The 23,436-nt window shown below is 36.0% G+C and overlaps 1 long non-coding RNA gene across 1 annotated transcript; it reads right to left on the bottom strand.

Moving 5' to 3' along the window:
- Positions 1-11,342: 11,342 nt before the first annotated feature.
- Positions 11,343-11,833, bottom strand: LOC123273825. The gene is made up of 2 exons (XR_006511377.1): positions 11,799-11,833; positions 11,343-11,618 (listed from the first exon to the last, which is right to left on the bottom strand). It is a non-coding gene; the product is annotated as an uncharacterized LOC123273825 (long non-coding RNA).
- Positions 11,834-23,436: the final 11,603 nt, after the last annotated feature.

Consider the following 23,436-nt stretch of genomic DNA (forward strand, 5'->3'; position numbering starts at 1 on the left):
GGCCTTTACTACACTAGATGTGGTTTTGCTCAACAGTGGTGATACGCCGACCTACACCAAAGGTGACGCAAGCTCAATTGTAGACCTCACTTTTGTCAGTGATAGCCTTGCCAGAGGCGACTGCAACTGGAAAGTGTTGGACATCTACACTGCCAGCGACCATCATGCGATATTCTGGGAAATATCAAGCGACCAGAACCCCAAGAGACCAGTCAAGCAGTCTAACATCGTTGGTTGGAAGGTAAAATCTTTTGACCCAGAAGCATTACTAATAGCCCTCGATGGTGATCCGATCAACACTGGATGTGCAGAAGAACAGACTAAGGACCTGATGAGGAGAGTAACACATGCTTGTGATGCCAGTATGCCTCGTAAACGTGGCATAAATTCGAGACCTTCGGTGCATTGGTGGAACGACCACATCAGCGTCCTCCGTAAAGAGTGTCATAAGAAAAGAAGAATCTCTCAGCGCGGCTATCAACGGCCCAACTCAGTGGAGCTGATCGTAGAGTACAAAAAGGCGCGTCGTGAACTGAATAAAGCCATCAAAGAGAGCAAAAGAAGATGCTGGAAAGAGCTTATATACGAGGTGGATAAAGACGTGTGGGGTAGGCCTTATAAGGTGGTTATGACCCACCTGAAAAAACAACAAATGCCATCACCTACGTGTCCTCAACTTCTTCAGAAAATCGTCACTGCACTGTTTCCACAGCAACGCTACTACGATTACCAGTTGGCGCCAGGCAAATTGGACGACATCCCACCTGTCACTGAAGAAGAACTGCTGGAGGCTTGTAACCGTGTAGGGAATAATAAAGCGCCGGGATTGGACGGAATCCCTAATTTAGCCTTGAAAACCATCATAAAGGCAGCTCCAACATTATTCCTAGACGCTTATAATGCATGCCTCAAGGAGGGGACTTTTCCTCGTAAGTGGAAACAGCAACGATTGGTACTGTTACCTAAAGGGAAGAAACCACCAGAAGAACCGTCATCTTACCGACCACTTTGCATGCTAGATACGGCGGGTAAGATACTTGAGCGCATAATTCATCAACGAATAGATGCAGTAGTCGACCCACTCCTGGCAGACAACCAGTATGGATTTCGGAAAGGACGATCAGCCCTGGACGCGATCAATCTGGTTGTTAGCACGGCCAAAGAAGCGATCGCAGGAACCAGATGGAAGGGTGGCACAAAGAAGTATTGCCTGGTGGCCGCATTAGACATTAAAAACGCCTTCAATTCCGCCAACTGGAACTGCATCATGCAAGCTCTTCGAGAGAAAAACGTTCCAAAATACCTGTGTAGAATAGTGGCCAGCTATTTCACCGATAGAGTTCTTAAATACGACACGAATAATGGTCTAAAAAAGTACGATATTACAGGAGGTGTACCCCAGGGCTCTGTACTTGGTCCACTGCTGTGGAATATCATGTACGATGGCCTATTGAGATTGAAATTGCCAAGAAGTGTAAAACTCGTAGCATATGCAGACGACGTAGCCGTAGTAATCGTCGCTAAACACCTTGACGAAATTAACAACATGTTCGACATCACCTTCGAGCAAGTCCATCGGTGGATGAATACGGTAAACCTGCATCTGGCTACACACAAAACTGAGGCAGTGCTTATATCCAGCAGAAAAGTGTTCGAGACCATCAAGCTGAAAGTCGGCGAACAAGAAATCACATCACAACCTTACATCCGATATTTGGGAGTGATACTTGATGCCCGTCTCAACTTTAAACAGCAAGTGGAACACGTCAGTGCCAAAGCGTCAGTAGTGAGGGCTAGTCTCGCACGATTGATGCCGAACGTCGGAGGGCCAAAGCAGAGCAGGAGACTACTACTATCATCAGTTGTCACATCGGTGCTCACATATGGAATATCCATTTGGGCAGACGCGCTGAAGTTGCAAGAATCATGGAGAAAAGCTGGACCAGTATATCGACTGAGCGCTGTAAGACTAGCCAGTGCATTCCGCACGATATCAGAAGTAGCAGTGTGTGTCATTTCCGGAACTCTGCCGCTTAGAGTTCTAGCTGAGGAAAGACGGAACCTTTACCAACGATAGAGGTCAACCACACTAAGTGCCGAGGAACTCAGAGCTGAAGAACAGCATCGCACGATGGCAATCGCAGTGGGACGCCGCGACAACAGGGAGATGGACACACCGTCTCATACCAAGGATTAACGTTTGGCTTAACCGGAATCACGGCGAGGCCAACTACTATCTGACCCAGATTTTGTCAGGACACGGCTGTTTCCGGGAGTACCTTTATCGCTTTAAGCACGATAATTCCCCAGAGTGTCCGTCTTGCTCAAGAGTTGCTGAAAATGCGAAGCACGTTTTCTTTGAGTGCCCTCGTTTTAACCCACAGCGTGATGAGTTAGAGAAGATCCTGAACAAGAAAATCACACCAGAGTCAATAGTAGAAGAAATGCTGTCATCCGAAGCTGCCTGGAACGCCACAAGCACGTTTACCACCGAAGTGCTTACAGAGCTGCGTTCCATTGAAAGAAAAAGGGCAAATGACAGAAACTAGAAGGAAGGAAAAATAACACCTTAGCCACCAGAAGAAATAGCAGTAGCTAGATCCTCCCCTCACGAAGTAATGCCTGACGGCGGTTTCCATGAGGGATTAGAGGAAAGAAGAAAAGGGGTTTAGGGTTTAGTGGGTAGGGGCGTTAGCGTTGAGTTTTAGTATGACGCTGCGTCGAGTCGCCACATATCTAGGCCGAACAGCTATGCCTGGAATTCGTAAAAAGGATTCCCCCCCCTAATATATAAAAAAAAAAAAAAAAAAAAAAAAAAAAAACACACACACACACACACACACACACTCGGGGCAGAAGAGATACTGCTACCGGGCGCGTCTCCCCGAGCGGATGGGAGAACGCTCGCTGTCCTTGGATGACACTTAATCTCTTAGTTGATGAGGTACAGCGGGTAGGAGCCAAGCAAAATAACCAAACAAAATACGCTCCCGTGGACAAAACTCCCCTTTAATGGGTTGGTCGCACTAACTGACCTAACAAGACGATCGTTCTCTGCTGTGACCCACTGGGAGTGACCGGAACCTGTATCGTAGTTTCCGACGATGCAGGCCACGGCTGATGTGAGCTTGCTCTACCGAGGTGTAAGTTGCAGCAGTGGATCAGGAGCCAGCCACTTCGGGCCTTGATCAGGAAGTACGCAGTGAGTGTTAGAGATCGGAATCTTCACCGCTCCGAGCGAGTCTAGTCCGTCCGTGTATTCCGGGACTGGCTAAGTGTCGGCTAGGCCTCAGGGAACTGGGGTAGGAGTACTATCTCCGAGGGTACACCCGTTCCTAGTTATGGCAACCCGCTCCACTCCGTACGATGCGCTGGTAAATCAAAAAAGAATGAGTAAGTTACAGGAAACAAACATGAATAGAAACGGGCTTCATGCTCAACAAGCAGCGATTGAAGCAAGCGCTGACATGAAGAGAACGCAAGCGTTGGAGCGCCTTGAGAAGCTAACCATTGAGCTGCAAGAGTTTGTCCAAACTAAGGTCAATATCCACGAGGAGATAAAGTCCAAGACAACCGGTGTGGTCAATGCTCTTGGAAGATTCAAGAAACTGGACGAGGAATGGCAGTCATCACGACGCCGCATGGAAACTGAAAATGAGACGGAAGAAGCAATGGACACTGGAGCCGACGGTGACGGTGAATCTGCTGCTGAGGACAAGGGTGAAACTGACACAAGGTCTGGAAAGAGAAAGGACCGAGATTCGCCAGAGTCAACCGACAAAGTCACAAAGAAGAAGGACTTGAAAAAAAGCCCTCTCCAACGACTGGCAGGGCAGGGCGACGAACCCAAGAAGACGACTGACTGGGAAAAAGTACAGTCTAAGAAGGAGAAGAGAAGGCTAGCTAGAGAGCAACTCTCAAAACAGCCGCCGAAGGAGCCCAGGCCAGAGCCTAAGCAGAAAAAACTACGCAAATGTATCAGACCCGACGCACTGATCATCCGCCCGGCCGAGAAAACAAAGTATGCCGAGATTCTGCGTCGTATAAAGCAGGACGTCCCAGATGAGCAGGTTCGTTCAACTGTGGATAAGATCAACAAGACCAGCAGTGGGGACTTGTTGATCACGATTTCGAGGAAGAGCACTGACAAAGGCCAAGGTCTGCAAAAGACGATCGCGGACATCCTTAAGGAGGAGGCCAAGGTGATTTGCAAGGGGCCACAGGAGACCATCGAGATCCGAGATGTCGATGACGACACGACGAAAGAGCATATTCAGATCGCTCTAAAGAGGGAAGCTGGAGAAAGTTGTGAAATCCTACTAGAGGCAATCAAGATCCGTAAAGCCTTTAGGGGTACACAGACAGCCACAGTGTCACTACCAGCAGCTGCAGCACAAAAGTTACTGGAGGGAAACTGCAAAATAAGGATAGGCTGGTCTAATTGCCGAATGAGAGCAACGAAGAGACCCATACAATGCTTCAAATGCTGGCACTTTGGGCACTTCGGATCGCAGTGCAAAAGCGAAGTCGACCGGTCTAAACTCTGCATAAGGTGCGGAAAAGAAGGACACAAAATTGCTGATTGTAAAAATCCAGCTAAATGTGCACTGTGCTTTGAACGGCACGACGTAGAAAAGGCGGCTCACCATGCAGGCACGAACAGATGCCCCATCTTCCAAGAAGCGCTCCAGAAGATAACGAAGCCAAGAACATGAAGATAGTGCAGCTCAACCTCAATCATTGTGAGGCTGCGCATGACCTGCTCATGCAAACTGTGCGCGAATTAGAGGCAGATGTAGCACTTATAAGTGAGCCTTATAGACATCTGAGTAACCAACCCTGGGAATCTGACAGCACTAACAAAGCCGTCATCTGGTCCTGCGGTAAATGTCCTTTTCAGAGAACAGTCAACAATAAAGAAGCTGGCTTCGTAGCAGCATGGGTAGATGGCATCCGCTTCTACAGTTGCTATGCACCACCTAGTCTCTCTAATGACCATTTTGAAGACTTCCTTGATCGGCTAACTGAGGACGCAAGAAAACACTTTCCCGTGGCAATAGCTGGTGACTTCAATTCGTGGGCAACAGACTGGGGCAGCAAGTTCACTAATACACGTGGAAAAGCACTTCTCGAGGCAATGGCCACTCTGGACGTGATCCTTCTTAATACCGGTGACACGCCAACGTATACTAAAGGAGAGGCAAACTCAACTGTCGACCTTACATTTGTCAGCAGTTGCTTAGCTCGAAGAGGTTTTTCTTGGAAAGTATTGAACATCTATACAGCCAGCGACCATAGTGCGATACTATGGGAAATATCAACTGGCCAGAAACTAACAAGAGACAACAGGAGCGCTAGCGCGGTTGGGTGGAAAGTTAAGTCTCTCGACCCTACTGCTTTAGTAGTAGCCTTAGACTGCAATCCGATCATCGTAGAAACTGCTGAAGAGAAGACCAAGGACCTAATGAGAAGAATCACCCAGGCTTGCGACGCTAGTATGTCTCGGAAACGTCGCATAAATTCAAGACCTTCAATGCACTGGTGGAACGATCACATTAGCATTCTACGCTCAAAGTGTCTTAAAAAAAGAAGAAAGTCTCAGCGTGGCTACAGACGATCTAACTCCGCAGAGCTGTTGGCAGAGTATAAAAAGGCCCGTCGAGAACTGAACAGAGCCATCAAAGAAAGCAAAAGACGTTGCTGGAAGGAACTGGTCGCAGAAGTTGAGAAAGATCCATGGGGCAGACCGTATAAGGTGGTTATGACCCACTTGAAATGCCAACCAATGCCATCACCTACGTGTCCACAACTCCTAGAGAAGATTGTTACTACGTTGTTTCCCCAACAGCTGGTATTTACCTGCAAGTTGGAGCAGCTCAATTCTGAAGACATCCCAACTATCACGTTGGACGAGTTGATAGAGGCAGGAAATCGAGTAGGGAATAATAAGGCGCCGGGATTGGACGGAATTCCTAATATTGCTCTAAAATCAATCCTTAGGGCAGCACCAACATTATTCCTGGATGTTTACGATACATGCCTGAAGGAAGGGACTTTTCCCCAGAAGTGGAAACAGCAACGGCTAGTGTTACTTCCGAAGGGGAAAAAGCCGCCGGAAGAACCGTCATCCTACCGACCACTCTGCATGTTAGACACGGCCGGCAAGATATTCGAGCGCATAATTCATCAGAGAATAGAGGCTTTAGTCGATCCACTCCTAGCAGAGAACCAGTTTGGTTTCCGAAAAGGACGGTCAACTCTGGATGCTATCAAATTGGTTGTTGATATAGCCAAGGATGCAATCGCCGGAACGAGATGGAAAGGTGGAAAGAAGAAATACTGCTTGATGGCTGCTTTGGACATCAAGAATGCCTTCAACTCCGCTAACTGGGACTGCGTTATGCGGGCTCTAGAAGAAAAAAACATACCAGGATACCTTCGCAGAATAGTAGCGAGCTACTTCACGAACAGGCTCCTGAAATATGACACGACGAATGGTACGGAAGTGTACGAAATCTCCGGAGGAGTGCCACAGGGATCAGTCTTAGGTCCTCTGCTATGGAACATCATGTATGATGGCCTCCTGAGAATAGCATTGCCTACGGGAGTCAAACTTGTAGCATATGCGGATGACGTAGCTGTCGTGATTGTCGCAAAGCACCTCGAAGAGATAGAAATGGCATTTGATATTACATTCAGACGAGTCAATTTGTGGATGGACATGATGAACTTGCAACTAGCCAAGCATAAAACCGAGGCAGTGCTCATCACCAGCAGAAAAACGGTAGAAACCATCAAGTTGAGGGTCGGAGAACAAGAAATCACATCACAACCATTTATCCGTTATCTGGGAGTGATGCTGGATGCACGACTCAACTTCAAACAGCAGGTGGAACATGTCAGTGCCAAAGCGTCAGTAGTGAGGGCTAGTCTCGCACGGCTGATGCCTAACATCGGAGGCCCAATGCAGAGCAGGAGGCTACTATTGTCATCAGTAGTCACATCAGTGCTCATTTACGGAATATCCATTTGGGCTGATGCACTGGAAACCCAAGAATCATGGAGAAAAGCTGGACCAATATACTGACTGAGTGCCCTACGAGTAGCTAGTGCCTTCCGCACTATATCAGAAGAAGCAGTGTGCGTCATTGCTGGAACCCTACCTCTTAGAGTTCTAGCAGAGGAAAGACGGGCCCTTTACCAACGAAAAAGGTCAACTGCACTGAGCCCGGAAGAACTTAGAATTGAAGAACGGCAGAAGAGCATAGGCCGATGGCAACTACAATGGGATGCTGCAGAGAAGGGTAGGTGGACGCACCGTCTCATACCTCGGGTCGACATTTGGCTTAACCGGAATCACGGTGAGGTCAATTACTATCTTACGCAGATGTTGTCGGGACATGGGTGTTTTCGAGAGTATCTACACCGCTTTAAGCACGATGACTCTTCGGAGTGCCCGTCCTGCCCAGGAGCTGCTGAAGACGCGGAGCACGTCTTCTTTGTATGTCCTCGTTTCGATCCACAGCGTGAAGAACTGGAGAGGATCCTGAACCAGAGAATGCAACCAGATTCACTAGTAGAAGCAATGTTGTCATCAGAAGCTGCCTGGAACGCTACCAACACGTTTGCAACAGAAGTCCTTAAAGGCTTGCGTTCTACCGAAAGAAAAAGAGCAAATAGCAGAAGATAGAAGGAAGATAGTGAACACCTTAGCCACCAGAAGGAAGAGCAGTAGCTAGATCCTCCCTTCACGAAGTAATGCCTGACGGCGGTTTCCATGAGGGATTAGAGGAAAGAAGGAAAAGGGGTTTAGGGTTTAGTGGGTAGGGGCGTTAGTGTCGAGTTAGTATGACGCTGCGTCGAGTCGCCACATATCCAGGCCAAACAGCTATGCCTAGAATCCGTAAAAAGGATTCCCCACCCAACAAAAAAAAAAAACACACACACACACACACACACACACACACACACACACACATACAGACATAGTGACAACATCGCGGGGGCACTCAGGGAAGCTTCCTGTACTCTCAAAACGTCGAGATTTGATGAAAACCCAATTTTTGCAAAACGGGGTAAAACCAATAACTTCCCGATTTTTGAAAATCTTCGATTTTCTTAGCGGGAAGTTAAAAATTTAAAAAGACTTATAGCGTTACGATTATCAACACAGCCATTAACAATAAATTGACTGCTTTGAGAAGTAAAGCGAGACCTAGAACAACAACATAAGCTATTGAAAAATAGAGTTACTTTTTATGTAATTTTCAATGTCTGAAAAGTTTGTCACAGGGTTTTTATTCACTGTGTGCGTCCCTCCCTGCGCCTAAAATTGGCAACAGATCCACACTCTGTGTGCCTCAATTTTATCATTTTGTATTAATTTATATATTGAATTTATTATTATTATTATTATTTATATTTGGAATTTTAATATTATTATTATTAAATTAAGAATTAATTGTACTTTTATTCCAGGTATTTATATCGAATTATTTATAATTCATTATTATTACTATTGTTATTATAATTTGTATCTATCGCCGTAAATCATAGTTATAGTATCTGGTTTTATTATCATAGCCCTGATAGCCAGCGCTTTCTCAGTAAGTGTTGACTTCCAGCAGTTACGGTTAATTTATACATCAAGTTGGCGGTAAGTGTTCACTCAACAACAGTTGTAAGCAAATTGACGAAAATCTACCACCGCAACTTGAATACAAGTTATCAATCAAACTTGTAGTTAAATTTCCTTTAAAATTTACTACAATTTGACGGAAATACTTGTACAGCAAGTTTTGACGTCGATTTGCAGAGTAAGTTATAGGTAACTTATAGGTAATCGCTTGCTTTGCCAACTTTTTCCGTCAAGTTTGCTTCAAATTGCGGACGTAGATTGACAGTAAGTTATAGGTAAGGTGGCTATCAGGGAGCCTTTACTCGCACGGGTGAAGTCCTGTATTATCGATCGCGAGCTAAAGGTTTATTAAATTGGGGAAAACGGCTAAGGAGTGTGGATATGGTGCCTTGGTTTGAGTTTCCTTTGTGGTGAGTACTCACAAGTTGAGCCATTTTATTGTCCGCACACCGCTGTCTCCTGGCTTAGATAATTCGTTCTTTTTACGTTTAATTAAATTCACTTTCGATTAATCGGGTCGATCCCGTAGCGAGTAAGGGTTATCAATAGGAAATATTTATACCCGTCCTGAAAGCCGCGTGTTGGGTCCTCGATACGGCCAGCATTTCTAGATTAAAACATTACGTCATATTCATTATTGCGATAATTATTTTGAGCGCAATATAGTTTGATTTGCGAGCAACATTGCTAACTTTTAATTGTTATTAGGTTTATTATTTTGCGTTATTTATACGTAATATTGATAAATATTGATTGCCACCGCAGATATTATTTCGTGAGCAAATCGTATTTAATATTATTTGATTTGGGTTATTGTTAAGATTATTATCTAATTGCGATTATTGTTATTCTCGAACGCAATATTATAAATTAAGTTAAAGAAAAAGTTATATGTATTGACTAAAATTCCATAAAGGATTTATTTTGTTACTTAGAAAAGATATTTAGTTTTAAGTAACAACGCTTATAAATAAATAATTTATTTTTATTAATGTTTACCGATTTAATAACAATTATTTTATGTAAGTTAATTCCCGGAATCTGTTCCTTTAGTTTACATTCCTCTTTAATTAAATGATTTGAGATATTATTTATTATTAATTACTTACTATTTTTGATTATAAATTATATATTAATCCTGACAATAAGTCTTTCGTAATTTATTTTTCATTCGCATTCATTTGAATCGTTGATTGATCGTCCGGCGAGGCCCCTGGCATTTTTATTAATTTTGGTAATTTTTCGATAAAATTACCTGGCGTCCTTTTCGTGCACTAACCCAGCCTGAGGAGTTTCGGGCTGATTTTTATTATTATTTATTAAAAAGGGCGAGCGTAAATACCCTACCCAGCCGGTATCTCCGCCTCCGGTAAAAATTTTGTTAAAATTTGGGGAAAAGTATTGTTACAAGTTATAAAAAACCTATAAAAAACCTATAAAAAACCGAGTGTGTATTTACCGTAAGCAGAACGGTATTTTGAGGTTACAAATTTTTTTTCAAATTTATTTGGATTTCTTATTTATATGATGTTTTATATAATGGTAATAGTAGTAAATACTCTTTATTACACGTATTAATAAATTACTGCAGTTAATATGCGACCACCGAGATTTATGAATTATGAATAAAAAACTTTGACTGAATAATTTTTTTTATATTTGAAATCACACTGGACATACAACTGGGTACTTTATAAATAAATTTTAATAATAATAGTGCGATCACTAGATTAATTACAAATAATTCAATGGACAAATGTGACCGACCAAATTTATCAAATTAGAAAACTATTAAACACTCTTCCGAAAATTTGACATAAAAAATTTACCGTAAAAAATTGTAAAACCAAAAGTCATTTATTCTTATCAAGACCTTTATGATGATACCAAACTAAACCATAAATTCTTATATCCCGTTATTGCCTTTTTCGGTCATATTTTTGATGCTAGTGTATTTATTTCAAGTGGATGGTGTTATTCCATCTTCACTAATTTTAAGGACAAATCGTCCCGCGAGATAGGTCGATGGGTAACCATCAAACTTGAACACTAGTTAGCTGGTAAATGCTAGTATCTGTTCAGTTTGATTTTTAAGTATTAACGACGGACAGCCACTGAGAATAAAGAGCATTTTTGAAAAAATCCATGTAAAATTGACCAAGCCAGGAATCGAACCTGGATCTCCCCGATAACATGTCAGGATGCTTTTACCTTTAAGCTACCGGGTCATTCTTCACTTATTCTCTCTTGGTATACTCTTAACGCTCAGTAGGCTGCTAATGCTCACTTTACCCCCTCCCTTGAAACTCTATACTGCGATGGTAGTTGTAGTATTTTTCTGTTTCGATTATTAGGCGCTTTAATTTTTAACTTTATTAATTTTTCTCAACCGTGACAATTACGGTTGGCAAGAACGGGATATAAGAATTGTAATTGTCACGGTTGAGAAAAATTAATAAAGTTAAAAACCATAAATATTCTTTTAAAAAAAATAATATGCTTGTCACAAAAATTTCCTTTCTCTCTTAATTGTTTAAGTCATAAATAGCTATCGCTAAGAAATATATACATTTACAATAAATAAATTTACATACATAAAACACAATAGGGGTGAACCAAATAACCAAATTATAGCTTTGCCTGAAAAAATTCATTTATTTATGAATTTTTAATATTGCGCGGGAAAAGTTCAAATTTTAAGTTAAAAATGTACAAGTATTTTATGAATACAACAAATTTTATAGAATAAATTATCATACAATCTTCCATGTGTATGTTTGAAAAATATTTTTTTAATTAATTTTCTTTATTAACCAGTTTAAATACACAACAGACTAAACATTGTTTGAGTCCTACTTTCTTCGGATAAATCAGCTGTTTATTGTCCGGGGAATTCTCATTGAAAATAATGTTCATACTATAATCTCATAGTTGTTGCCTGTAGATGGCACTATCGTCAATTGAGCGGGTTTCAAATAATCTTAATCTCCTGATAATACGTAACACAATTATGTGTTTGATACATTGAGTCACATACTAACAACAATATCATAATAACAATAAATAATATTGATAATCATAATAACAATAACAATAAAAGTAACTATAATAGTGAAAGTAATGATATCGGTAATAATAATAAATTGATGTAAACAATAACAGCAATAATAATACTTATCATTATCATTATTATTACTAAAATAATTGTTATTTTTATAAAATTCATGTGTACTGCAGTATTAAATCTAAATTGAAAAATTTTGTTATATTACAAAAATGTTAAAATTTTCTTCGTAAATGTAAGAAATGTATAATTTTCATCGATAATTTAGTCTACCAATTTAAAACGGAGGCGTTTACGCGGATTAGTAACTTTAAATTTTTGGAGTTTACTCCTTAAGAATCGATTTTGATATATAAGGCGCCCGGTATGAGAAAAATATGAGGGGTAAAATCTACTGATGAATGACCTCGTTACTTTTTTGGTGCGCAACCTCTATTCTGCGCGAATTTTCTCTTTTTAGGCGCGAGCATTCAAACGTTCACGGGGTATGTTGTGGGTCAGCTTACGCATTAAGTATATACCTATATATGTTATTAGTTATTAGTAATAACGTATTATTATATTAAATATATAGGTATATAATAGGGTGTGCCAAAATGTAACATCCTTGATGGACCTCTTAAAATTGGAATTTTGAGTTCCGCTTTTAACAGGAGTTGTGTTTGGGCATTTCCTGGCAAGTTTTGGGCGTAAAGAATTTATTTGATTTTTATAGAATTTTTTATCAGGAGTTTCGTTCGGCCATTTTTGCTGAAATTTAAAAATTTCAAAATTTAACCGACCAAAAATCCTGTTAAAAAATTCTATAAAAATCAGATAAATCTTTTACGCCCAAAATTTGTCAGTAAATGCCTAAACACAACTCTTGTTAAAAGCGGAACTCAAAATTCCAATTTTAAGAGGTCCATCAAGGAAGTTACATTTTGGCACACCTTAGTAAATAATATATAAGCCACGCGCATTAATTCAAATAGGTATTCAAGTTTATAGTTGAATTGAAAATTGTATAAATTCGGCCATTTCTAAAGTCTAAATGTTGAAAATCTAAAATTATGCCCTTTGTCAAATTTACAAAACCTCAAAAAGAATATAACGCCAAGTGTACATTGAGTGTAAAGTAAAAAATGACAAAGAAAAAAATCCGCGAATTTTCGAAAAAGAACATCTAAAAAGGCAGTCACTTAAAAATAAACAATTCAAATAAAATGCTGCATTAATAAAATAATGCCAATCTGACATAAGCTAATTGATGAAAATGATTCTAAAGAATAATTCAAAGTAACAAATAAACGAAAAAAAATATTGAAATTTGAAAAGATTGTCATTTCTCAAACAATATTATTTTAAATATTGAATTTCCATAAAATTGAAAATCGTAAAAATGTTGCCGTTTTAGAATTTAGAAAAGCAATTTTAGCTGATACTTAGCCTAGCATTACGTAAAATTAGCCGAATCAAAATTTTCAAATAATTAAAAATTCCGATTCAAATAATCATTTGTCGTGTTCGGCTTACAAAACCTACCCCGGGGCAGTGAATACAAAAGCATTTGATTGGACCTCTAATTTTAATTTTTAAATCTTGAAAACTTCCGATCTAGTCAGCTGCTATTCGTTTGTTTTACCCCGGGGTAGGTTTAATAAGCCGAATACGATAATAAATGTATTTACTTTCAATTGCATATTGTATTAGTTAACCTGATATTAACTTACAACAACTGTCAACTTGCGGAGGTTTTATCGTAAATTTTATATTTTATTTATAATTGATATAAATATAAATTTATATCAATTGATATTTATTTCAAAATTGAGAAAATTATACTCAATGAATAAAAATCAATCTATAGATGTGTCATGCATACTCTAAGTAATATAAGAAATACATTCATTTACCCTTAATCACTAATCTATTTATTTTATAATCGTTCGTAAGGAGTAAACTTCAGTCGTGCGTCGGAGCTGACACACACATTTTTTTTAATGCTACTAGCTACTATGAGAAAAGAAAACTTTAATTTTTTTATCCAGAATTAAGCTTTAAAATCAAAGAACGAACGACTTTTCATATGGTTATAGCTTTGCCTGAAAAAATTCATTTATTTATGAATTTTTACTATTGCGCGGGAAAAGTTCAAATTTTAAGTTAAAAGTGTGCAAGTACTTTATGAATACAAAAAATTTTATGAAATAAATCATCATACAACAATTGACGCTCTCTGTATTGGACCTCTCTGTATTTGATCGCTTTCTGTATTTGACCACATTCTTCCTCTGTATTTGACGATTTTAAACAGCTCTTATGGACAAGGACGAGTCAAATACAGAGGATAGTCCTGTGCGGGCGAGTCAAGTACAGAGAGCGTTGACTGAACCTTTTATGTGTATGTTTGAAATATATTTTTTTAATCAAATTTAATTTATTAACCAGTCTAAATACATAACAGACTAAACATTGTTTGAGTTCTACTTTCTTCGGATAAACCAGCTGTTCAGTGTCTGGGGAATTCTCATTGAAGAGAGTGTACATTCTATAATCTCATGGTTGTTGCCTGTAGATCGCACTGTCATTCAATTAAGCGGATTGCAAACAGTCTTAATTTAAATAATCTTAATCTCTTAATAATACGTAACAATACGTAATAATACGTAACGGTATTAATAAATTGATGTAAACAATAATAGCAATAATAATACTGAACATTATCATTATTATTACTAAAATAATTGGAATTTTTAATCAATTCACGTGTATCGCAGTATTAAATCTAGATTAAAAAATTTTTTTTTTTACGAAAATGTTAAAATTTTCTCTGTAAATGTAAAAAATGTATTATTTTCATCGATAATTTAGTCTACCAATTTAAAACGGAGGCGTTTACGCGGATTAGTAACTTAAAATTTTTTAATGCTACTAGCTACTATGAGAAAAGAAAACTTTAATGTTTTTATCAGGATTTGAGCTCTAAAATTTACACTATTATTATGGGTACCTTCAGATATGATGATGTTCAGGTGTAATGCCATATTTTAAAAACGCATAAAAAGCGTGGCTCTGACTTTTTTTTTTAATTAATTTTTCTGATTGTTTGATCACTCATTCAAAGCCGCTAAATGATTTGGCATTTCTTTTACATACACTGTACATAGAATCAAGGGTCGAAGGTTTACTAGATAAAACATAGCACACTTATGTCTTTAAGTTACAAGTGTAATGTAGAGGTGAGCAAAAAATGACACTTAACAAAAAGATATGAAATCCGAACAAAAACAGTTTCACTGTAAAAAATTGCGCCAAGTCCACGTTCATAAAACTCATCTCAATAACATTTGTACTTTACAAAAAAAATTAGATTCGTTTCAATAATTTTCATTCTCTACAAAAAGATGTGAAATACAAAAAAATACCAAGAAACCGTCATAATGTTGAAAAAATTGAAAAACAATTTGTTGAAAATTAAAAAATTATGAAAACAATTTTTTATCGTACTTGGCGCGCGTCATTGAGTACCCCAAATTTTTTCAGGATAAATAATGAACATCCTTTTCATGTTGAGTAATTTATAAGTAAGTCAACCTGCACGTTGATATACGTCAATACGCATGCATACGTTGGGTCGGTTGCATTGTGAGAATTGTGTTTACTAAAAAGTAAAACATATGGCCGACTAAATTGGGAAAATGCGGTGTGAATACCAATTAAAAAATATTAATTACAATTAAACGAAGAAATACCAAGCTCTGATATAGCATAGGGTCCTTCATTGAAAATTAATGACAAAGCTGAAAAAAAATGAATCCAATAATTTTATATAATTTCCGATTTCTTGACCACACCACCATATTGTCAGTTGTTTCCACTAAAGATCTAAAAAACATTTTAAAAACGGGTTTATCCACTAAAACTGATAATTAATACACTAAGCGGTGTTATTTTTAATGAGTTCAGTATACTTGACTAATGTAAATCTGTATAAATATATATATACATTCAAGCAAAATCGATTTTTCTTCAGTAGAAATTCTTCCGAAAAAATTTGGGGTACTCAATGACGCGCGCCAAGTACGATAAAAAATTTTTTTCATAATTTTTTAATTTTCAACAAATTGTTTTTCAATTTTTTCAACATTATGACGGTTTCTTGGTATTTTTTTGTATTTCACATCTTTTTGTAGAGAATGAAAATTATTGAAACGAATCTAATTTTTTTTGTAAAGTACAAATGTTATTGAGATGAGTTTTATGAACGTGGACTTGGCGCAATTTTTTACAGTGAAACTGTTTTTGTTCGGATTACTAATAATTTAATAATTATAAATTATTTTAAATAACAACACTTATGTAAACATAATATTACTACGTAAACATATTTATATTTTTATTTTATATAGGTTAGAAACTTACAATTGTGCATGCGGTCAATTACTGGTGTTTTGAAAAATAGCAGGTTCCAATAGATGACCGAAGTCATTTATTGATGGTACAACGGTGTTTTATTGTGCCAGTATCTGACCGGTCGTTGAATTGGTATTTATTTGATTGTTTTTGTCAAATCTTATTGAGAGATTTGTTAAGAAACTATTAAAGACTACTTCAGAATTTAATTTGGCAAGATTAACCTAATAGAAAATTTTTTGTTAACTAAAACATGTAGTCGCCTCTCGGATACTCTACTATAGTATTTGACCGATTTGAGTCAGATTAATGGTGAAAAATTTTCATGAATTATTTTCGATGTTCTAAAAATTAAATAAAATCTGGAATACCTATTTATTTTAATGATTATAAGTTCAACAATAGTTAAAAATAAATTTCAGGGTCATAAAAAATGCAGTTAATAATAATTTTCGGACTTTTTTATGAAAGCGGTCAACTACTGGTGCCCGGTCAACTACTGGAACATTTACCTTAGTCAAAAACTTTTTTTCTTTAATTACATTAATTCAATTAAAATTTGTATTTCTAAATATTTACGGTGAATTTCATACTTGTACGACAAAATTCAAGTGGTGAGTAAATTATTAACTAATATTATATTAATATGAAAGGATATTTTATCTGTATTCCTTAAGGAAGTATGACCGTGAAAAGTATATTTAAAGAAAATTATTAATATATTTGTTTTAAAAAAAAAATAAATTCCATAATTTTCGTTAAATATGCTTTTCGCGATCGTACGACCTTTCTAATTTAAACGTTTGTAAACTTATTAAAGACCATAAATAACAAATACATGAATTTTTTCTTTATAACAAGCATCGAACATCGAATTACATCAAAGTAGAGTTTTTTAAGTGTGACTACAAAAGTACTTAAAACTACTGATAACTTCAGTTGTTTGTATGTTGAAGATAACACTAAAATTCATAAAACGTTGGGCTACAAGGAACTCCTATGTGAAACTCATTACGTGCATTGCATCATTTGATGATTAAACGTCTTATTAAATCCATTAGATAATGAGTAGGTTAAATCAGGAAGTTCTGTGTGAATCTCATTCCGTGTATTAAATCGGTCAATAGGCATTGTCAAATAGGTACCGATTGAAAAAGTTTGCATTTCATCGTGAAAATCCTGCTATAGACCGATATGTTTAATTGAGTTATTTAACAGAAATACCTGATCCAATCGATAAAACGATAAAACAGACTAAATCAGGAACTCCTGAGTAAATCTAGTTCCGTTTATTGTATAGTTCTATTAGTATTTTCATATAGGTACCAATTAAAACCTTGCAGTAGCTCATGGAAATCCTGTTTAGGATCAATAAGTTAAATTGTATATTCTAACGGAAACGCCTGATCCAATTTAATGGGATCATGAGCTAGTTTCAATCCGGAAGTCCAATGTGAATCTCACTGTGTGTAAGAATTAAAAAATGTAAGAAAATCCTGTCAACGACTACAAATTTTAGTTATATATTCTATCAGGAATGTCTTATTGAAGCTTTTAAGTAATGTTGTGGTTTTTATAAGGATGCTCCATTTCCATAGACATTATCATTTTACACTGGATATCCACGTAGAAAATCTTTGTAGTCCGATTGAATCTTTCTCTTTTGCAACCGGTATAAGTTTTTATAAGGATTTACCACGACAAAAGCACAATCAATTCCAACCAATTTTATTTTTAATGGAAGTTATGGGACATTTTCAACAGGGTATTCAACCCTCTGGAAAAATTATAAATATTAGTCCAACAGTCACGGGAGTGGGGACTTATTTTAGGAAATTTTTTTTTCATTTCGAATCTTCTTTTAAAATTGAGAAATCTTCATTAGTTATTGAGATATATGCAAAAAACTAAACCCCTTTTTTTTTAGTTAATTGTTGATAACTTTTATAATTTTTGCAAGCGGAACTTTTTTAAAAATCTCCGAATTCCGAATTGAATGACACCTCAAACATAATTTTCGGAGATTGTTGAAAAAAGTTGACCTAAACGGCACTCGTTGACTAGACTATAGGCTATCAGTTTATAAAGACGTAAAAGTACTTACGGCCGTATAGCTTAGGGGATAGTCGTCGCTTTCCATACGTTAGGTCGTAGGTTCGAATCTCGATTAGGGCACTTGCGATATTTATAACTTAGAATTGTCTGACGTTTGTGATTATGTTTCTTCGTTTCTAAGTTCCTTGATTTTCTCGAAAATAAATCCTTAGTATTTAATTATAAAATCGCAGATTTCTTAAAATTTAATGGGTCTGAATTTTTGACTCGGGTATGGTACATTAAGCGAGTTTTCAGCACTACTATACTATAAATATGCTGTGGAAACACTGTGGAAACAGCGTGGAAATACCGTGGAAACATAGCAGAATTACTATGGAACTGCTATGGGTTCATCGTGGACAAATAGAACAAATCCACGGTATTCCCACAGTGAGTCTACCGAGTCTCCATAGTATTTCCACGGTGGTCCGGAAGTTGCGAGGGTAATAAATTCTTTCGTTAACCTTAAAATACAGCGTCGATTGCCATAAACCCATCAAAATCGGTAAATTTGTTCGTGAGATATCGTCTACGAATGAAATCGCGAAAAGTAGTTTTTTGCACATAACTTCGAAGTTTCTCGTTGGATCGTTTTTCATGAGAGGAATTAATTATTAGACCGCAAAAAACTACGTCGATTGCTACCAAGATCGTCGTAATCGGTCAATTCGTTTGCGAGATATAGTCAACGAAAGAATTTCAAAAAAGTGATTTTTTGGGTTTTTTGCACATAATGTTAAAATTCCTTGTTGGGTCGTTTTTTATAAGAAAAAAATTAATTATTAGACCGTAAAATATCACGTCGATTGCCACCAAGCCCGTCAAGATTGGTTGTTTCATTCATAAGTTATCGTTGAAAAAAAAAAAAAATTTTTAAAAATATGTTGGAATTACTTCGAAATTTTAGATCTGATTCAATTGTTATTAAAAAACCCTTAGATTCAAAAAACTGATTATTCTTTGTAACTGTTAACAGTCTTTTGAACTCGAAGAGCTCAAAAACGTCATAAGTTTACTTTTAAGCATTTTAGGATAGAATTAGCGGGAAGTTGCAGGGATGGCCTTTAGGGTCAACCGTTTTCCTAATTTTTTTTGTTGGTTTAATGAAGTATATTACTTACACTAGAAGAGACTTTGACAGAGATTCTTTGGTATCTCAGAATTTAAAGAGCTGAAATTATGAAAGTTCTTGGAAAATACAAAGAAAAATCGATTGACCAAGCATCGCAGTGATATTAGTAAAATAATTATTTCTTAATAATCTTACTAGTAATCAATAAAATAAATATATATATACGCAGTTAAAAAAAAATATATAATTTAAACAAAAGTAATTAACTCATTTATCGTTTTATTCTAGTAAATTTATTTGAACTCATTTTTAATCAATTAAAAACACTTATCTATATAAATAAATATTAGATAAAAATTTTCAATCTAAAAAACCGATTTTATAATGTATTTTTTTCATTTCTTTAATTAAAATTAATTAGTAATTATTAATTCTTTTTTACTAAATAGTATATTACAGCCCTTGGAAAATAAAATAAAAAAAGCCTCAGATCACATGTTTGTCTTTATTACATGTGATCTGAGGCTCTTTTTATTTTACTTCCCAAGGGGTGTGATATACTATTATTAAATTAGTATCTTATGGATCTAGAAAGTATAATTTATATAATATAGTGTATATTTATAAATGCGCTACTAGTAGCTGCAATACATCAAAATTGAAAGGGCTACTGCTGCTTTTAGCTCATTTAGGAATGTACCCGTAGTAATTATTTTAATTGTAATTGCCGCTATTTTCCACCAATCAGGTTTACATTACTGAATGAATAGGCTACAACTACCGAAACTTATTTAAAAAAATTAAAAAAAAAATATTACCGGATTAATAAATTCAATCATAAAAGTCTCGCTAATTATCCGGTTGTATTCTATTTAAAAAAAAAAACAAAACAATTAATTTATCCGGACAAATAATTATAAATTATCAATACAGTAACTGTATTTATAGTGACTGCGATTAAATTAATAATAGTTAAATAAAGTAAAATAAATAAAATGGAACAAGGTGGTCGTCCAAAGCACAACTATTGGGAAGAAGGAGGTTTTGAAAGCATTCGATAAAACGGTAAATTAGTAGCTTCTTGTTTAGAATGTAAACAAATAATAAATAATACTGCTGAGCAAAGATTAAAAAGTCACAGGTAAGACTAATAATTTTTTAAACTAACTTTTTAAAATTTTAATTTTATAATAATTAATTTAGTAATTAAGAGCAGTCAGTCAAGCCAGTGTAAAGTTTAACTAAAATAGTAAAATGTTGATAAATTTAATTCGACTTTATTTTTTATAGAAAAAAGTGTAAATGGGAGAATGAAAGTTCTAATTGTAACAGTGATGGTGATGATAATGATTCTGTGATTCAACATTCATCAAAAAAGCGCAAAGAGCGATCTGGAAGCTATGATATAAATAATAATTCTTCTACTTGTGAAATTGCTAATAAAATTAGTACACCATCAACATCTAAACCAAAGAAGACTACACAAAAAATAAATGCATTTGTTGATAAAATAAGTGAATGTGAACTTTTAAAGTTAGATGAAAGCTTAAGCTACTTATTTTTCAGTAAGAATTTATCATTTGAGCTTGTGGAAGATAAATATTTTAAAAAATTTTGTCAAACATTACGACCAGCTTATAAACTACCTAACTAACATGAATTGTCAACACGTTTCCCTGACGGATCCGTTTTACGGTAATGTTACGTAAACTTACGTAAATTTACGGTAAAATGCGGTAGGTACAGTAATATACCGTAATATAGTATCGTACCGTAAATTACGGTAAATGTACGGTAGAAAACCGTAAATGTACGGTAGATTACCGTAAAAATACAGTAACCTACCGTGATTGTACGGTAACAATACCGTCATAGTACCGCAGGCTACCGTGACAGTGCGGTAAAGTTACGTAATTCTCGGTCATATAATATAACTATACAGTAGCTTAGTACCGTTACTATACGGTAATTTATCGTTATTAAATTATATGAAACCGTAATTGTACGGTAACGGAACGTATTTGTGAAATGATATAAATATATATATCAAGTAAAAGTAAAACACCTCAACATCAAGCTATGATTACTCAAGTATTAAATCCAGAGAGTTCTCAATATGCACAATACACTATATATCCTCTTTACGATAAAAGAAAGAATGATACTTCAACAAATATGTATCAAATGTTAAAAATTAATGAAAAAGCATTAGATAATCGATTGAAAACATTAGACTTACAATGTTTTCCAGATTTATATCCTTATGGTAAAAACGGTCAATGTGAAGAAAGAGAAGTACGTATAACTGCTTTCGAATATATTAAAGCAAAATTAAAATCAGCTGATTCACGTTTTCGTCTAAACCAGCAATATTTATTCTTTTTATTAAATGACGCTAACATTCGTCAACTTGGTGCAGGTGTTTATCATACACTGAATGTTACAAATGCTCGTGAAAGATATACAGCGCAAAGTTATTTAAAACATCTCAAAGATGGTCAGTTAGAAGCAAATTTAACAACTCTATTTGCTCGACTTCGAAATTCAGAACAATTTTGGAGTAAGCCTAGAAACAATTTGTCATGTATGACACGTCATTATGGACCTGCAACATGGTTTGTTACTGTCAGTCCTGCTGAATGGCTTTGGTATGATTTAATTGAGTATATAAAGGAAATTAATACTCCACACTTTGATAAACTATCTGCAAGTGAAGTAATTGCAGCTGACCCAGTATCAGTTTCAAGATTTATTGACAATAAATTTCAAGCTGTTCTTGAATTCATTAAATCAGATAGCCAACCTCTCGGTCCACTTAGCCATTACTTTTGGCGCCGAGAATACCAAGGTAGAGGAATTCAACATTTTCATTTAATACTTTGGATAGAAGGTGCTCCAATAATGGGTATTAACACTAATGAAGAAGTTGTTGAATTTATCATGAAATACGTAACTTGTAAGTTACCAGATAGAAAGATATCACCAACACTTTACAGACGCGTAACTACACATCAACAACACAATCACAATAGTTACTGCTTACGAACAAAAAAACCAAAGTCAGGTAAAGTGAGTAATGCTTGTCGATTTGGATTTCCACGGCCTGTTTCTGAAAACTTTGTACTTCGTGATACTGCTACTTCAATAGCCGGGCGTAGAAACTTAAAAAGTAAAAGCCGACTGTATGATCTTCCTCGTAATGAAAACGAAGTTAATATTAATGATTACAATCCATCAGTTTTATCTGTCTGGGAAGGGAATATGGATATTCAATTTATCGGAGAAAAATCTACGATACTGACACAATATGTCACAAAATATGCTACGAAAAGAGAACCAACTAAATCATCAGAAACAATTAATGAAATTAATTGAACCAAAACTTTACCTCAGCTTTTGTGGAAGATTGCGTTTCGTAGTTTAACTCACAGAGAAGTCGGAGCTCTAGAAGCTGCTGATACTTTGTTGGGCATTTCTCTACATGGTACAGATTCAGAAACTATTATTAAATGGTTAGATGTCCGAATGATAAGAAATAGAAAGTTAAAAACCAAAGAAGAAATTGAAGAATTAGAAAGTAATGATCCCGAATCAACTGAGATATTTTGTCCTTCATTAATTGATGATTATTATCCTAATCGTCCTAAAGATTTAGAAAATTTATGCTTGTATAATTTTGCTAAATGGTACGATACAACTAAGACAGAACCAAAAAATAATCTTAATGAGTATTATGAAATACGTCCAGGATTATTTTTGAAAAAACGGTTACGAGGTTATTTAATTAATCATTTTAGATATAATGTTGCAAATCGACCAGAGGATTATTTCTACTCATTGTTATTATTATTTCAACCATGGCGTAATACAGATGAGCTTAAAAATGGATTTGAAACTTACACAGAGTCATTTACTCATCATCAGCATATGCTTCAACAAGCTAATGATTATCATGAATATAATAAAGAATTTGAAAAAGGTTTAGAATACATAAAAAAATTGATTGAAAATAAATGTAATAATGACGATGATAATAATGATGATTCACAGAAAAAGTCATCAAAACTGTGATGCTGCCGAAATACATATAATAGCTAAAGAACTCAATGATGCTGCACAAAAGCATGATAATAATAATTGTACTCTAGCTAATATGATTAATTTAATAAC

Source organism: Cotesia glomerata, unplaced genomic scaffold (assembly GCF_020080835.1).
Source record: "Cotesia glomerata isolate CgM1 unplaced genomic scaffold, MPM_Cglom_v2.3 scaffold_14, whole genome shotgun sequence".
Lineage (NCBI taxonomy): Eukaryota > Metazoa > Arthropoda > Insecta > Hymenoptera > Braconidae > Cotesia > Cotesia glomerata.